Genomic DNA, 15,374 nt, shown 5'->3' on the forward strand with positions numbered 1-15,374 from the left:
TGACACAGCACCCTATAAACACAGGGAGTGTTGCCATGAACCCACAGAGAAGCAGTGGTATGGGCTCTGCCCACTTCATAGACTCACATGAATCTCCCTGCACCTAAGACATGTGTAGGGAAATTAGCACCCCTGCCTGAGGCGACATCACAGGAGACTTTGTACCAGACTTGGGGCACTCTCTCATACCCACATGTTACTGATGAGTGCACAAATACTATGGGAGGCAACCGAATCTCCTGCATGAGGAAACACAGCCCTGTAATACAAAGTTCTACCGGGGTGGTGGGCATAACATGGAGGGCATTGGGTCCTACTACTGGCTGCTCCTTGACCACAGAGCTATTGTGATCTCAGGGTCTATCTGAAGTCTAGGAAAGACTATCCCATTGCCAAATTGAACTGCAGAGGACAGGTATCAGGGTGTCTATAAGCAGTAGTCGTTCCGGTAAGATCCTTTATTAACTTCTTAGTAGTACAAGAGCAGACACAAGCAACACATGGATCCATCAGTGCTCCACCTCCCAGGTAACTGTTAATAGCTTTCATAGGTGAAACTACATAAGCATGAGCATTCTACACATCAGACATTCTAAAATCACTCATACCATGCACCCAGGCACACGTACACTGGATGGTTGAATGCATGCTACTACACAAGCCTCGTTGGCTGCAGTTCCACGATTTTGGAATTCTCTGGCTTCTAGCCTCCAAATGTCTTCTTCATTACTGGATGTTTTAACATTGTTGAAAAGTTACTGTTTGAACAATGAAGCACTGGAAGACAGTATACAACCTTGCACTATGTGTAGTAAGATAGGACAACCAACAGTGACATATTACCTTTGTGCCACCATTACTAGCAGAGGAACCACACACACACACACTAGCCACCTAGCCGCATGAGCTTGAGTAACAGTCCCTTCAGATAAAAGTGGCTGGAAGTGGTTTTGAGGCAGTACCAGGGCAGATTAGGCTTCACTTGCAATTTGAGGGCATGAGAGGCTTACCTTGAATAAAATGTCTAAACCTGGCATACAACAGCAGTAATTTGCAGTATTAAGCTATACTGGCATATACAGACAGATCTCCTAGTCTATATTGGTTCTGGTGGATGTGTCCGGTTTTATTTTGGTTGCACCAATGGCAGTTCAAGGCACCACACTAGTTTTTTCATAATTGCTAACTGAAAGTTCTCCTTCTGTCTATGTATTTATTTTTAAATCACACTGATTGTTGGTTTTTACAGCCACATTTTGAGACTTCTTTATGGTCAAAGGTGATGTGGCATCAATTACTGCCGTGTCATTTGAATAAAAGGCAAGTGATGCCACTCTGTTGATGTCATTAAGAGGTTGATATCACTTCCTGTATCTCTGGCATTTTGGTGACATGACATCCCTGGGAATTGGGTCCATGGGAGCAAAAGGAATACTTGATACAGGGCCCTGGACCTCCAAATGGCAAACCCACCAACTCGGTCCGATTGGAAAGGTAGCAAGAAGGATTGCTAGATCAGGTAACAACAGCAGAGGATGTGAGGCATAATGGCTCCTTCTGCCAAGTAGATTTCCATTTGCTCCATCAGACTGAACATGGGACGGTGGCCCCTGTGGCCGAAGAAGCAGCAATGCTGCACTCCTCTCCTGTCCTGTCCACTTAGAGTATGGGGATCTGAGTATGGTGTAGGAGGAAGAGTAACATCTGGCCCCTTGATCACAAGGGAAGAGGAGGAACACCTGGGCACTTGATGGAAAGAGGGAAGGCAAGAGCAATACCCGAGTCTTTATTGCAAGAAACCATCCTGGTTATTTGATGAGCAGGAGTGGCAGTGGGTGGAAAGGAGAACATATGGGTATGTGATAGCTCAATACCCAACAATGCAGCAAGTACATTTGCATTTGATGGCAACCTTTGCAGATGGATGGGTACCTTCAGATGTGGTGGTTATACTAAGCAATTCAATGAGTACATCCATGGGCACCATACCCGATAGAGGTCTGAGCACTTGTGCATTTGACTAAAATACCTATCAACGTGATCAGCTTGCAATTTGATGGGATTATTTGGCTTATGATGTACACGTTCTGGCATTTGATGGTTATACCTATGATATGTTAATGGAACCTGGGTCTATTATTCTCTTTACAAAATGCAAAGTTGATGGCTTTACCAATGTTTGTTTCTAAACATTCAAAGGGGAAAAGCAAGTGTTTCCTTTCATGAAAAATATATTCTGTACCCTGTATGTCAGAATACTTTAACAGACCTCATGTGTTCTACACCTTTTAGGCATGATATGTTCAACAACATTAAATCCAGAATAAAGTATTTCACACATTTTTCCTCTTCCCCAAACTAGACTATGGAAGAAGACCCACGTACAGTGCTCATCCAGTAAAGAAACAAAAGGGTCCACAGAATCCAACCTGTGGTATACAGCCTGTGTGCTTAGGAACTCAACAAATGGAGTGGTGAAATGTGCTTCCACATTACAGCGACCCTTTGTTTTTATATAGCACTTTTGCCAAAGCATGTTTTAGATATAATGATTATTATTCATCCGAAGTTGGTACTTATTTAACTAACACAAAGGCTGAAAGGCTGAGTTGGCCTTGACAAGATTTGAACCTGCGACCTCCAGGTCACAGGCAGATCTCAGCAGTGGGCTGTTCAGCCACAGAGCTAATCTTCCGGTTTACAGCTAGTTTATTGGCTAATCCTTTCAGGAGGAATACCTACCTTCAGTACATGCATGCAATGCAATAGCATATCTCACTACATATAAACCTGCCTCATGATGGAGAGAGAAATAGGGGTGCTGAAGAAAGTGAGGTAGTGAGGAATGAAAGAAAGAGGCAGGGAGTTGCCCCTGTAGAACGAGGTTTGGTAATGAGTAAGTGTAAAGATGGAGCAAGGATTGATGGAAAACATATATCTATCTATGGCCCTCATTACGACCCTGGCGGGAATCGAAAAACGATGGCGGAAATGCAATACCGCCATCGTATAGCGCTCGGTGCGATTATGACCCGTCACCGTAAAGTACGATGCCATTAGCGACACCGTAGTGAACGCCAACGCTAACTGCACCAAGTACGCGCGCGCGCGCCATGCCAAACCGTAATTACCACCATGGCGCAAGGGTACGCGAATTCCGACCCTAGCGGACATGTACTTAACGCCATCAAGCACGGCGGAAAGTACCATTCCGCCATGGTGAGAAGTACGGCATCGCGAATCAACCGTAAACGGCCCCACTGAGTGCCTGTACACCGCTCCCTGGCCACATAGTACAACTCCCCGTAGGTGCAACGAAGTCACAATGCAACCAGTGAAATGTACAAGTCACCCATGCATGCCAACGAACAAAAGAATCACAAGAGGGGCCAATGGGAGCTGCAGGGCACAGATGGCACGAATACAGAAGCTATACCAATGGACATGACCTCAGTCTCCCACCAAGAAACGCACGCAAACACAGGCACCTGTGACCAGCAATATTCCGATAATCACATCATTCCACCAATCCACCTGGCTGACCGGCATCTGTTACACAAAACCTAATCCCCCGCCCCTGAGCATGACATCATTCAAACAGTCATATTGGCAGCCCTCACCCCTGACCTCACTGGGCTTTGTAGGCAAACGCGCCCAGCACAGTACCACGCAACTATACTCCGAAGCTGGAACCCAATGCAGATCTCCTCACAATACATCGCTCCCCAAATAGGAATATGCCACATCACTTGCAAAGAAGAACGCTACACGGCCCATATCAGAATAGAAATTTAATGCACAACAAATTCACCAAGCCCATACAGCCATTAGGCCATGAACTCCAAAACACATTTCACCATTGTGGGCTGCATCCGCAATAAATGACCAGCTACTTCTTGTGTGATGCCCTGTTCCTTCATGGTACACAGGGGCTACATTCTCGTACGAAAAGGCAACATGGAAGCGCCTAGAACCGCAGGGCCGTCCCAATAGGGAGGCACTAGTCCAGCTGAAAGGCCGAAATGTTGCTCCGAGCCACTAGTACTGCGTAAGGGCATGTGGCCCATTGGCGATCGTCCCATAAGATCGTAATGCTGCTCCACTGATTAACACGAAGCAGCAGGTGTCGGGAGTAAAACCCATCTGCAGGAGTGGCATACAGATGGCAGTGGCAAAAGGGGAGGAGATACCTGTCAACCAAAAGAAAAGAAAAAGAATAGAATGGCCATCAGAACTACATTCGAACAACTCACTTCAATGATCACACTAGATCCACAGCCATATGCATGCTAGCCCACTCCAAAGGATCATCACCACCCCAAAACCACTTGCGACTCATAACTATCCATATCGAGGTGAAAACACCATCACAAACGAGTGTACCTGTGCATGCGTCTGTGAAAACAGAATCCATCAGATGGGATTGGTAACGTGCATGGACACAAGTGTCTGAAGGCACGTCGAGACAGGGAGGGCTCAACAAGGCCAGATAGACGATGGTCCCACTATGGCAGCCCTGCATCACATAGCGCAGGGGAGGCGGACAGATTCCAAGAAGCCCTGTACATGGCAAACACCGTATCAAATCATCTGTCCATGCATCCATTCATCATTCCCTCATCCCGTAATGATAACGCCTGTTTCCATACTCACATAACATGTGAGAATTCCATTGAGTCTGTGCGTTATGCAGCCTGCAAAATCCACTGTGCCCCAGCCCGTAATTCCAGTGTTGTGAAGTAACATGTATTTGGGAACGTCCGGCCTCATCATCCACTTCGCTATTGCGCATCCCAAACTATTCATATCAATCATTGCATCCTCGCCATGGCCCCTGTCCCAAGGACACTGAACAATAGAACGTTATATTTGCAGTCAGACCTGTGGGCATCTCCTCGCCGCTAGCTGAAGACCGAAAGCGCCGCCCTTCGAATTCCTCATTTGCAACATCACGTCGAAAAGGCATCTGTGGCCGCTTGAAATCACAAATTAATCCATCTAGTGCGGCTGTGTGTGAAAATGGCAACTGCCTTCACTCACAAATGGGAGGCCCCGCCCGTCGGTGAACCTCGGTACAGTGATGCATGAGGGTCCACCGTTACTCGAGTACTACGTTCCACTGACCCTTCACAAGTCTGTTCGCGACTGCAAAGAATGCATGTGAAACAATGGGACCATAGCCGAATGAACATATCAACCAATGTTACACGGCCATCGGGTACTAATACATGATTGTAATAGCAAGATGCCATTCCTCGAATTGAAGCGTTGTGTGCGGGACGTTCTCGCCCAAAGGGGAGAGCAGCTTGCACAGGTGGAATGAATCACCACAGGTGGAGGCCATACAGCCTGAAAACACATAAATTGCACACCCAGTCTCCTCCCACAACCACACCCACTCCGAAATGCTACCGGCAGGACTCGCGATGTTGGCCCTGGGGGACCTGATAGCACTGCAAGTACTCCAACTGAAAGAAGAAGACGAACACCAACTACAACCGGCCGCACGGAGGAGACGCAGGAGGAGGAGGAGGGCAATGCAGGGCCAGCAAGGGCTGCCAGCACAGCCACTACCACCACGCAGGCAGCCCGCAATCCCACGCCTCCGAGCACATCCGTTCAACCTCACTGATGAGCAGATCCACACCCTCTACCGTTTGGACCGGGACACCATAGCCGCCATTGTGGACATGACACAGGCTGACCTTGTCAGCATGATAGATAGCCCAACCGCCATCCCACCCCTACTGAAGGTGGTGTCTGTACTCCACTTCCTGGCCACAGGCACCTACCAGCACACAGTCGGACAGTTGCATGGCATTTCTCAGCCACTGTTCTCACGGACACTATTGCAAGTGCTCGATGCCCTCCTGCAGCACGCAGACGACTACATCTCTCTACCACGCTCGGAGCAAGAAATAACCAACACAAAAGTGGGATTCCATGCACTTGGCGGCATACCGGGTTGCATTGGTGCCATCGACTGCACCCATGTGGAATTGGTCGTCCCACATGCCATGGAGGCCCAGTACCGCAACCGAAAACAATTTCATTCACTGAATGTACAAATGGTGTGTGACTCCAACAGGATCATTACACATTGTTGTGCCCGATTCCCTGGATCAACCCATGATTCTATGGTCTTGAGGAACTCTACAATACCACGCTACATGGAGCGACACGCAGGGAACAGATCCTGGCTACTCGGTGAGTCTCATTTCATGCATGATGATGTGGGGTATGTGATGCGGCAATGACCTGGCAGGAAGGGGGGGGGGTGCGTACGTAGCAATGGCATTCCACATAATTCGTTTATCGTCCACATACAGGTGATGCCGGATATCCACTGAAGAGATGGCTCCTCACACCAGTCCGGAACCCACGGGACCAGCATGAGGAGGACTACAACCATGCCCACTCACGTACCCGTGTAGTCATTGAACAGGCATTCGGCCTACTGAAGACCCGTTTCCGGTGCCTCAGCAGGTCTGGCGGGGCACTCCTGTACCGCCATGAGAAGGTTGCAAAGATGGTGATGGCATGTGTCATGCTCCACAACATGTGCGTACGTAGAAATGTGCCCATGCCCCCTGACGCAGAACTGCAAGCACCTGAAGATGGTCATGATGAGGGTGGGGATGTGGCAGCACCTCAAGGAGTCTGCGAGGCACAGGAGGGCCGTGAAATTCGCCAGCATCTCATTGATTCATGCGTCTAGCACTCACGCCTGGTGGCTGATACATGGACACGGGACTCGTGGCACTGTGTGTGTCTGGTACATGCACAATATGGACTGTACGCCTATGATGGCCTAGTACACAAAGATCATTGTCCACACATCTCATTGTTTGATCATGCATTGTTTATGGCATATGTGATATCATGTTGAACACCCTATCGACCCGCCACCCAAGTGAGCCCAACACACCCCCTCCACCCTCCTACCTCCCCCCGAACACCAGTGTCCAAAGATGCTCATTGTCAGTGGGCAGTCGCTATTGCAAGCCCCCTCTGCGGGTATCAGGGGCACCCCTGCCTGTGGAGTGCAGGTTCCTCCCAGATCTACGTTGGGGGCTGCCCTGGACGGAACTTGCAACGGATGATGTCTCTGCCTGCTCACGTCCATGCATGTCCCTAAGGGTTTGTGAGAGCTCAGTGAGCACACGGCGCACTGCGGCAAGTTCGGCACATACGTCTTTGGACGTCGCATGCAGTTCCCCCCTCAGGCTCTCGGTGCTTCTCTCCATTTGGACTCTCAGGCTCTCGGTGCTACTCTCCATTTGGACTCTCAGGCTCTCGGTGCTACTCTCCATTTGGACTCTCAGGCTCTCGGTGCTACTCTCCATTTGTGCCCTAAGTGTCTCAGTTGATGTTTCTATGTCTGCCTTAGTGCCCCCACATCCATCGGCATGGTCCTTGAGGAGCGTGGCCAGTTGCTGCTGTTGCACGATTAACTGGTCGAGGGACTGTTGCCTCTGCTGGGCCATGGCCATTTGCGGTGGTGTCACAGAGGGGCTGTTCGCCTCATGTTGCCCTGCCACAGGGCTTGTGGGGGATGGCCAGTCGTCGTCTTGTGGGTGCCCCTGCGTGGTATCCTCATGGTGTACGGGATGGAACAGACAGGGGGATTGGGACAGGTCATGGATGGATCTGACTTCGACATCCCCGTCTTCTGTGTCGGAGCATGCTGCCATTAATGGGGTGTCACCTATGGTGCTGCTGCCACCAGAGGCAGTACCTTCTGTGGCATCCATTGGGGGGACCTGTGGTGGTGCTGTTGTGGGCATGCTGGCTGCTGGGGTGCCTGTTGATGTTCCCTCCTGTGTGCTGCCACTTGATATGTGCTGCTGCCGTGTCTTGATGCGTGCAGCTGAGGTGGAGGGTCTTTGGCCGTCGGTCTTGGCCCTCTTTGCAGGTGTGCTGGTAGGGGTGTCCTGGAGCTCATCGTTTGGATCGGACCCTGTGGTGGAGTAAAGGAGGGCGAGCGTTATTAATGGGTCTGTGGGAATTGGAATGGCAATGTATCACATGCATTGGGGTGGTACCTGAGGGTGATTTGGGTCGGGGCCTTGGAGGTGCTTTCATTTGTGTGTGGAGTGAGGGTGCAGTTGTTTGGCAGCCTGCAGTTAGGGTGTGCCTGCTGCACGTGTAGTGGGTGTTTTTGGGGTTTTTACTTATTTATGTATTTATTGTGAGTTTTAAAGTGCGCTATCAGGCCAATGTGTGTGGACGTTCTCCTGGCCATGTGTTGCTGTTGCGCTATGTGGACACATGTGAGTCACATGATTGGACATTGTGGATTTGGCATGGTTTTATTTGGGCCACCTACCTGATTCTCCGGATGTCTGCACTCCTTTCTCCATCCCTCCGACTCCCTCTATGCTCTCCATTCCAATGGTGGAGGCACAGATTTCTTCCCAGGGGGTCAACTTGATGGGTGATTCCGATCCTCCCCCGGTGGCTGTGGCAATGTTGCGGTTGGCAGAAAGTATGCTACGGACGCGTATCCGCAGGTCGCCCCACCGCTTCCTGCATTGCTGTGGGTTGCGGGGTGCGGTCCCCACCGCACTTACCCGCTGTGCCACCAGGGCCCATATGGCCTTCTTGTTCGCAAGTGCCGTCCTGGTCATTTGCGTGGAGAAGACGGCGGCGGCATTCTCCTGGAGGGTCTCTGTAAGCACGGTGAGTTCCTCACGGGAGAAGTGGACCTGCCGCTTGCGGTCGCACGCTTTCTTCGCTACTTTTCCCATTTTTCTTGGTTTCACTAGGGTGGATGACGGGTTGGGATGTGTCTCAGGGTGGTGTTTTTAGTGGTTGTGTGTATTTTGTGGTTTTATAGGTGTACGGGGTGTTGTTTCCCGTTCCGGGCCCATGTTTTTACTTCCGTTTCCGTATATTTACGGTCACCGTACTTTCCGGTTGGCGCTCACTGCGGTGTCCGCTATGATGGGTGGCGGTATTGCACCTAGGGCGCCGTACGGCGGCGGTGTGGGCCGTTTTGGGGTCATTTCCGCCATCGCGGACTTTGCACTTCCGCCATGGCGTGGTGCTCGTGCCCGATTGGTCGGAATGGGCCGCACTTTGCTCCATCGTGCAATGGCGGAAACGCTATTTACGCTGTGGCGGTCCGGTCAGTCACTTTCCGCCAGGGTCATAATGAGGGCCTATGTGTGTGTTAATGTGTGTGTTATGTGCAAATCACAGGCTCCATTGCCAAAAATTATAGTTCTGGTGATAAGTATCAGTCATCAAAGCTTAGTGGTTTACTGCAACATCAACAGAGATCACACAGATGTGTGTATGTTGCGTGTCATTTTGCTGCCCTATTCAAAAGAAAATCACCTCAGAAACTTTCTTGATACCAGTTCAAGGCATGTACAGTACAGAAATCTATGTGTGAGCAACTGGTTAACATAGATGAAACCTGAAGCCTGCCCAGCAATTGTTTTGCATGACAGTTTTTCCATTATTGTGGCTGGGTACACCCCCAAACAATACTGCCTCTGTCCTGCTCATTACGTTTATGGCAGAATTACAATTGGTGATGCTGCCCTATTCAATTATTGTTGCTGGCATAATGCAACCCCGGAACTGGGGTTAAACTCTCCAGATTCTGAAATGGTGTTTCTGGCCATTATGGAGTTCTATAGGACTCCACAGTGTTTAAGGGGAATTACTGCCGGTGGACATTCCACCTGTGGTAATTACTAAATGTTTTGCAGGTAAACGGGGGAAAAGCATTCAACTAAGGGCTGGAGGTATTTCTCCCCTTTTGCCTCCAAAAATAGAAAAGGGTGGAGCCATGAAAGCAGGTGCAATCCCGTTACCACCACTTTTTCACTCCATCAGCATCGATGTAATGAGCTCCAGATCTCTGTCTCTGTACAGCAGTAACATGTGATTCTGAACTTGAACACAGGGTTTGTACCATTTTTATGTTATGCCGTGCACCAGAAAGGTAAGAACACTATATAGGCGTAGGACAAGCATGTTAGGTACAAAATGGCGTCCAAACCGAGGGAATACTCTAATCCCTCTGTGTAGCACAAAGCTGAACACAGCCCAAATAGTCATTAATTGATGGGAGTTTACAAGCTTAATTGAAACATAGTTTCCAAACTTGCAAGAAAGTGAAGTACATTATCGTGGATGAGTAAGGGGGTTTTATCACTGCAAGCCCAAGCTGAACATGTAATAAATAATAGGTCGGCAATGGTTATTTGTCTCAAATCTGAAATCCAGAGCCATAAGTGTCAGGAACAGGATCCAACTTATATTCAGTACGTGCATTTCATATCATACCACTTAATGGCTCTGAGCACTTTACCCATAAAATAACAGGATTCAAAAGCCAATAGGCTCTGGGGTATCAACAGGGACTTACGCTGTCACCGAGCAATCAAGAAACTCCAAAAATCTATGTTGCCATAAAAGTATGAAGCCTATTCTCCTTGAGCCTTTTACCAGCCGCTAGCAAGGCATTCCTTTTTATGAGTGATGCATTCGGCTTTCTGAGGTGTACATTATTTCCAGGGCTTTTGAAAATCGTAGGAAACTGGATGAGAGGAGAGGCTGTACTATACAAGTATCATCTGTCATTCATTCAAATAGTTATCTTCCCACTGGTTCAGTAATGTGTCAAAGGTGTGTAGTAAATGAGAGTCAATAAAGTGAGAGACAGAACCCATAATGCACAGCAACCAATTTTCGGAACTACTTCCTTCATTCAATATTGAAACTAAACACATGTCCAGTTTGACAGGTAAATATCTATACTATCTACATGAACTTCTTTAATAATGCAAAAATCAGGAATCTACAATAGATTGTCATCTTCCTTGCAACAAGCCATTCGGTAAAGAAGAGCAACCCTTCACTTTTTATGTGAAAATAATTTTGCAGCCGATATAATAAGGCGTGTATACCTCAGAGTTAATATTGGGAACATGTTTGTGAAAAATAGGGATTGGCACAAGTTTGTGAACTGATAAACTTGCCACAAAAATTGTTTAACTTTTATAGTTCATTTAGTAGAAAACCGCAGCCCTTTCCCTGGATCATCACTACAACCATTTACTCAATATACATTGAAAGTATTTTCATGGCCTCATACAGAAACGAAAGTGACAACCATATAAAAGCCTTGTTTTCAACAAAAGGTAGGACTGACATTTTTTTTATTGTTTTGATATTTATAATCCACCTGCACAGCAAATAGTGTTTCAAGACGCATCAAGACAAAAGGTGGGCGGGACCGGGATGAAACAAAAACAGTCCTACAAGGCCTTGAGTCATTCGAAACATGCAAGTGCAGTAACAAGAAGTACAGGGGAGAGGAAGAGGTTACATTAAGGGAAGGTGAACAGGTACAAGACAGCGCAAGACTGAAAAATATGGAAACATTGGAGTGGGCGAACAATAGGGAAAAAACTAAATCGGTTCTACTAGGCCTTGAGTCATTCGGGTCATGCAAGTGCTGGTACAAGAAGTACAGGGGGATACATTAAGTGCAAAATGAACAGGTACAACACAGTGCAACGCTGGCAAAAGAAAACATTGGACTGGGTGCACAATAGGGAAAGCCTCACCTTAAGGTGCAGGGGGCTACATCAAGTATGCAGGTACAAGCAGGTAACCTGCAGCATTGGAAAGCCTCACCTCATGGTAGCGGCAGGGGGCTACATGAAATATCCAGGTATAAGTAGGTAAAATGTAACATTGGAATGCCTCAACTCATGGAGAAGGGGTCTACATCAAGTATGGAGGAACAAGTAGGTATGAGTTGCAGTTTGGCAAAAACCATATGCAGACCAGGGCTAAATGCAGGGACAAAAAACGGTAGTTGCAAGCAGGTAAGATACAAAAGCAGCAAAAGGCTGACAGAAGAAATAAATCAGTAGTTCACGTTGGGTAGGATGCAGAGACAGCACGAGGCAGAATTTAAAGTCTAAATTGGTAGTTGCAGGCCGGTATGATTGCAGAATACGACCTGCGGCTGACAGGGAGATACGTAAATAGTCGGCAAGGTAGATATGCTATGCTAGTAGATAGGCGAAATAAGGTGCTCCATCTAAACTTGGGGTGACGGCAAGGCTTTACATAATGCAGCCGAAGTCATATCTGGCATGTTCAGAGCAGTTAACAAATGCAGGGCAAGGCCAAGCTCAAATCCAGTCTGGGTCAGGCAGTTCTACCAACGCTGCGCAAGGCTGGGAGACACAATCCGGTAGATAGGTGGCAGATGCAAGCTATGATGATGGGAGTCATGGATTGCAAGGTATGTAACAAAATAACCGTCAATGAAATTGTAATGAATGTCATATAGGTTCAGGTAGGTAATGCATTCAGCACAAAGCAACCGGGTTCGGGTTACAGTAGGGGATATAAAGCAAAAGTCATGTAGGTTTCAGGCAAATTCAAGGTACAATGCTGTTGCTGATAAGGCCAAGGCAGGTGTGAATCATGAAACGTATGGCAGACAATCTAGTAATATTGTGTAAGTCTGGTGCAGGTGCAGAGGGAGGTGGGCATTGAAATGGGGTAGTGGGGTTGTAAGGCATTGAACCGGTCCAGGCAGGCCATGACACAGGCAAGAACTACTTCAGTAACAGAGGCGGGTAAGGAAAGCATAGTGAGAGGTGCATAACAGGTGTCTTACCCTAAATAAGCGATCTTGTTAGGCTGAAAAGAGGGGCATTGGCTCAAGTTGTTACAGTTGGTGACATTCAATCAAGACCAGGAACAAGGGCAAAAGTTATTGAGGGATCATAGCATGCCAGCCACGGCAGCCAGGTCTGCACAGGGCCTGAAAGGAATTACAACAAGAGGTCTTAAAAAGCTGGCCTTGAAATGGGGGAATCTGTTTTCTTTAGCAATCCGCCAATCGGAGGCCGTGGAATGGGTGCTATGTAGGGGAAGGACATCAGGAGGCCTGTAGTTGCGAACAAGGCTGCCATTTTCAGAAGGTTCTTTGTTGCTGGTTTCAATAGCCCGACAGTGATTACCTCATGAAATGTGACATCTCTGCTGGTCTTATGGGGACCCTCCAATGCCTCATCCACAGTCTAACAGGTCCTGACAGCAATTTCAACCAATGTATTCCTAAATCTAACAAATCAGCAAGAAACGCTAAAAATAAATGTTGTCAAGAGATTAAGTAAAAAGTAACCCTGTAAATTCTGAGAGAAGGCTACATTTCTCACAGCTCCTAATTTTGATAATGTAGAAAATTCTGAATTAGCCAACTAAAGTGCCGAACATGTAAATCATAGTATCTTTCAAATGTTGAAATTAATAATCACAATATGCTGAATGGGAGCATGAAAGGTCTGACAGAGAAATAGAAACATTTGAAGAAGCAATATCATCCATTAACAAACCAGAAGGAATAGCACAAATCTCTGCCATGTTAGTGAACATTATGAAGAAATACCAACACAATATTAAATTAAGGAGAGCAAGAAACATATTTTAAGAAGCAAAAGATTATTCACTAAAACAAATATGTACTTTTAAGCCAAAGTGTGGCAATATTAAACATACAGGGCTTTTAGAAATGTGCATGCCCACCAGCTCGCCTGTTAGCATAGGTGGAGAGTTAGCAAACAGTGAGGAAGGAGAATAGAGTAGTACACCATCTCAGATTGACTCAGTCATTAGTAATTTTCTATTCGAAATATGAAGATACCAAAAGGGCAATAGAAAACTTCACAGTTCACAATGAAAACGAATAACGTGGGATCAGAAATACAAGACCCATCAACAGATTCAGAGTCGGATGAAAAAGAGGAGCTAGTAAGGTAAGGTCACAACAGAGGAAACACAAGTAAGAATTAATATGACGAGATCCAGAAACAGAAAACCCAAAGGATGGGTCCCCATGAAGATCCGGGACTAGCCATTAAATTATCTTATGAGGAATTAACTGTGAAATACAAATACTCAATAAAGATTTATCCTATGCACCTAAACAAAAGATAGCGTGGACAGAGGTTTATATAGTTCTCTTGAAATACACTAGAACATTTAAATTAAGAAGGACTTTCACAACCATCCTTTTGAAATAACAAATTTAAAAAAGACAAAAGCATTAGTTACATGACACTTCAACAACTTGATATAACCAACCATAGTGTGGTCCACCTTGACATGAATCAAGAGATTAGTCAATGTGAAGTTTTGCACAATTTCAACATCAGCTTTGATGTCCACATGGAAAACGAACCAAGATGTATGTCCAAGTTTAATCCACCATTTCAATGTTTAATTGTATAGATTGCTTTGTATGTATTATGATAAAGAAATGATGAATATAATAGAGAATCAACTTACAAAATTGTATCACATTCTCACAATATCAGAAGAAAGATAACTAAAGACAATCCTGTAAGACAAAACGATACCCATGAAGGAAGCATATACGGATGATAAAATAGTCATCATGAATACTATTGACTAGATTAATACGGCAATGAAAGATCTTATTGTTAACATTTCACAAGAAATTGAATAGCAATCCCACTAGGGAAATTCAAAAAGAACTAATGTGAAAACCTTGCTATTACACGGAAGTTGTTTGATCAATCAAGAAAAAAATAATGTTTGTTTGCAAAATACATTTCTTGTCTAAAATACATAAAACAACTGCCAGCTTCCTGCCCCACAGACTTATTATTAGCGGAATTGGCCCTTAAACAGAACCTATTTTTCAATTTACAGACTCACAACTTAATCCAACGGTAGCACAGCAATCAGGATATCTGAGGCATGTAAAGGATGTATTACAAAAATAGAACAACTAACATGACAATCAAATTATACATTGGTAACATTTTACATTACAGCCCTCTATACATCCATTAAACATGAGTCAACCATTTAAGCAGTTCAAATGTTCTTCAATCAAAAGTCATTGATTTCCCTGCAGCATTTTCAAAATAGTATCCTTCACAATTTCTTCATATCATAGTTAGAGCAGACACACATGAAAAGTGCAGTTATGGAGGAATTGCAATGTTACATAATTGTAAACATGAGATATATAAATGATAAATTTATAATTTGGTCAGGTACCAAATCAGATTTACAACAGTATATTACACAACTCAATCAGAATAATTTAGGGATTCAGCTTACTTTTAATAGCACTAAGACCATCATTTCTTATCCTGACGTTAAATTGTTCATTAAACATAATAAGATCAAAAGCAAGTTATTTCATAAACCATAAGAAGCAAACTCAATATGGCATGCAAAAAGCTGACATATAGTTAATGTTATTAAAAATATTCTCAAAGATTAATTTTTCTGAGCCAAACAAAACTGCAGCAAAATGATAGATTAAATATTACAAATACAACACATTATAAGTATAT

This window comes from Ambystoma mexicanum, chromosome 4q (genome assembly GCF_040938575.1).
Source record: "Ambystoma mexicanum isolate Mex_15411 chromosome 4q, UKY_AmexF1_1, whole genome shotgun sequence".
In the NCBI taxonomy this organism is placed as follows: Eukaryota; Metazoa; Chordata; class Amphibia; order Caudata; family Ambystomatidae; genus Ambystoma; species Ambystoma mexicanum.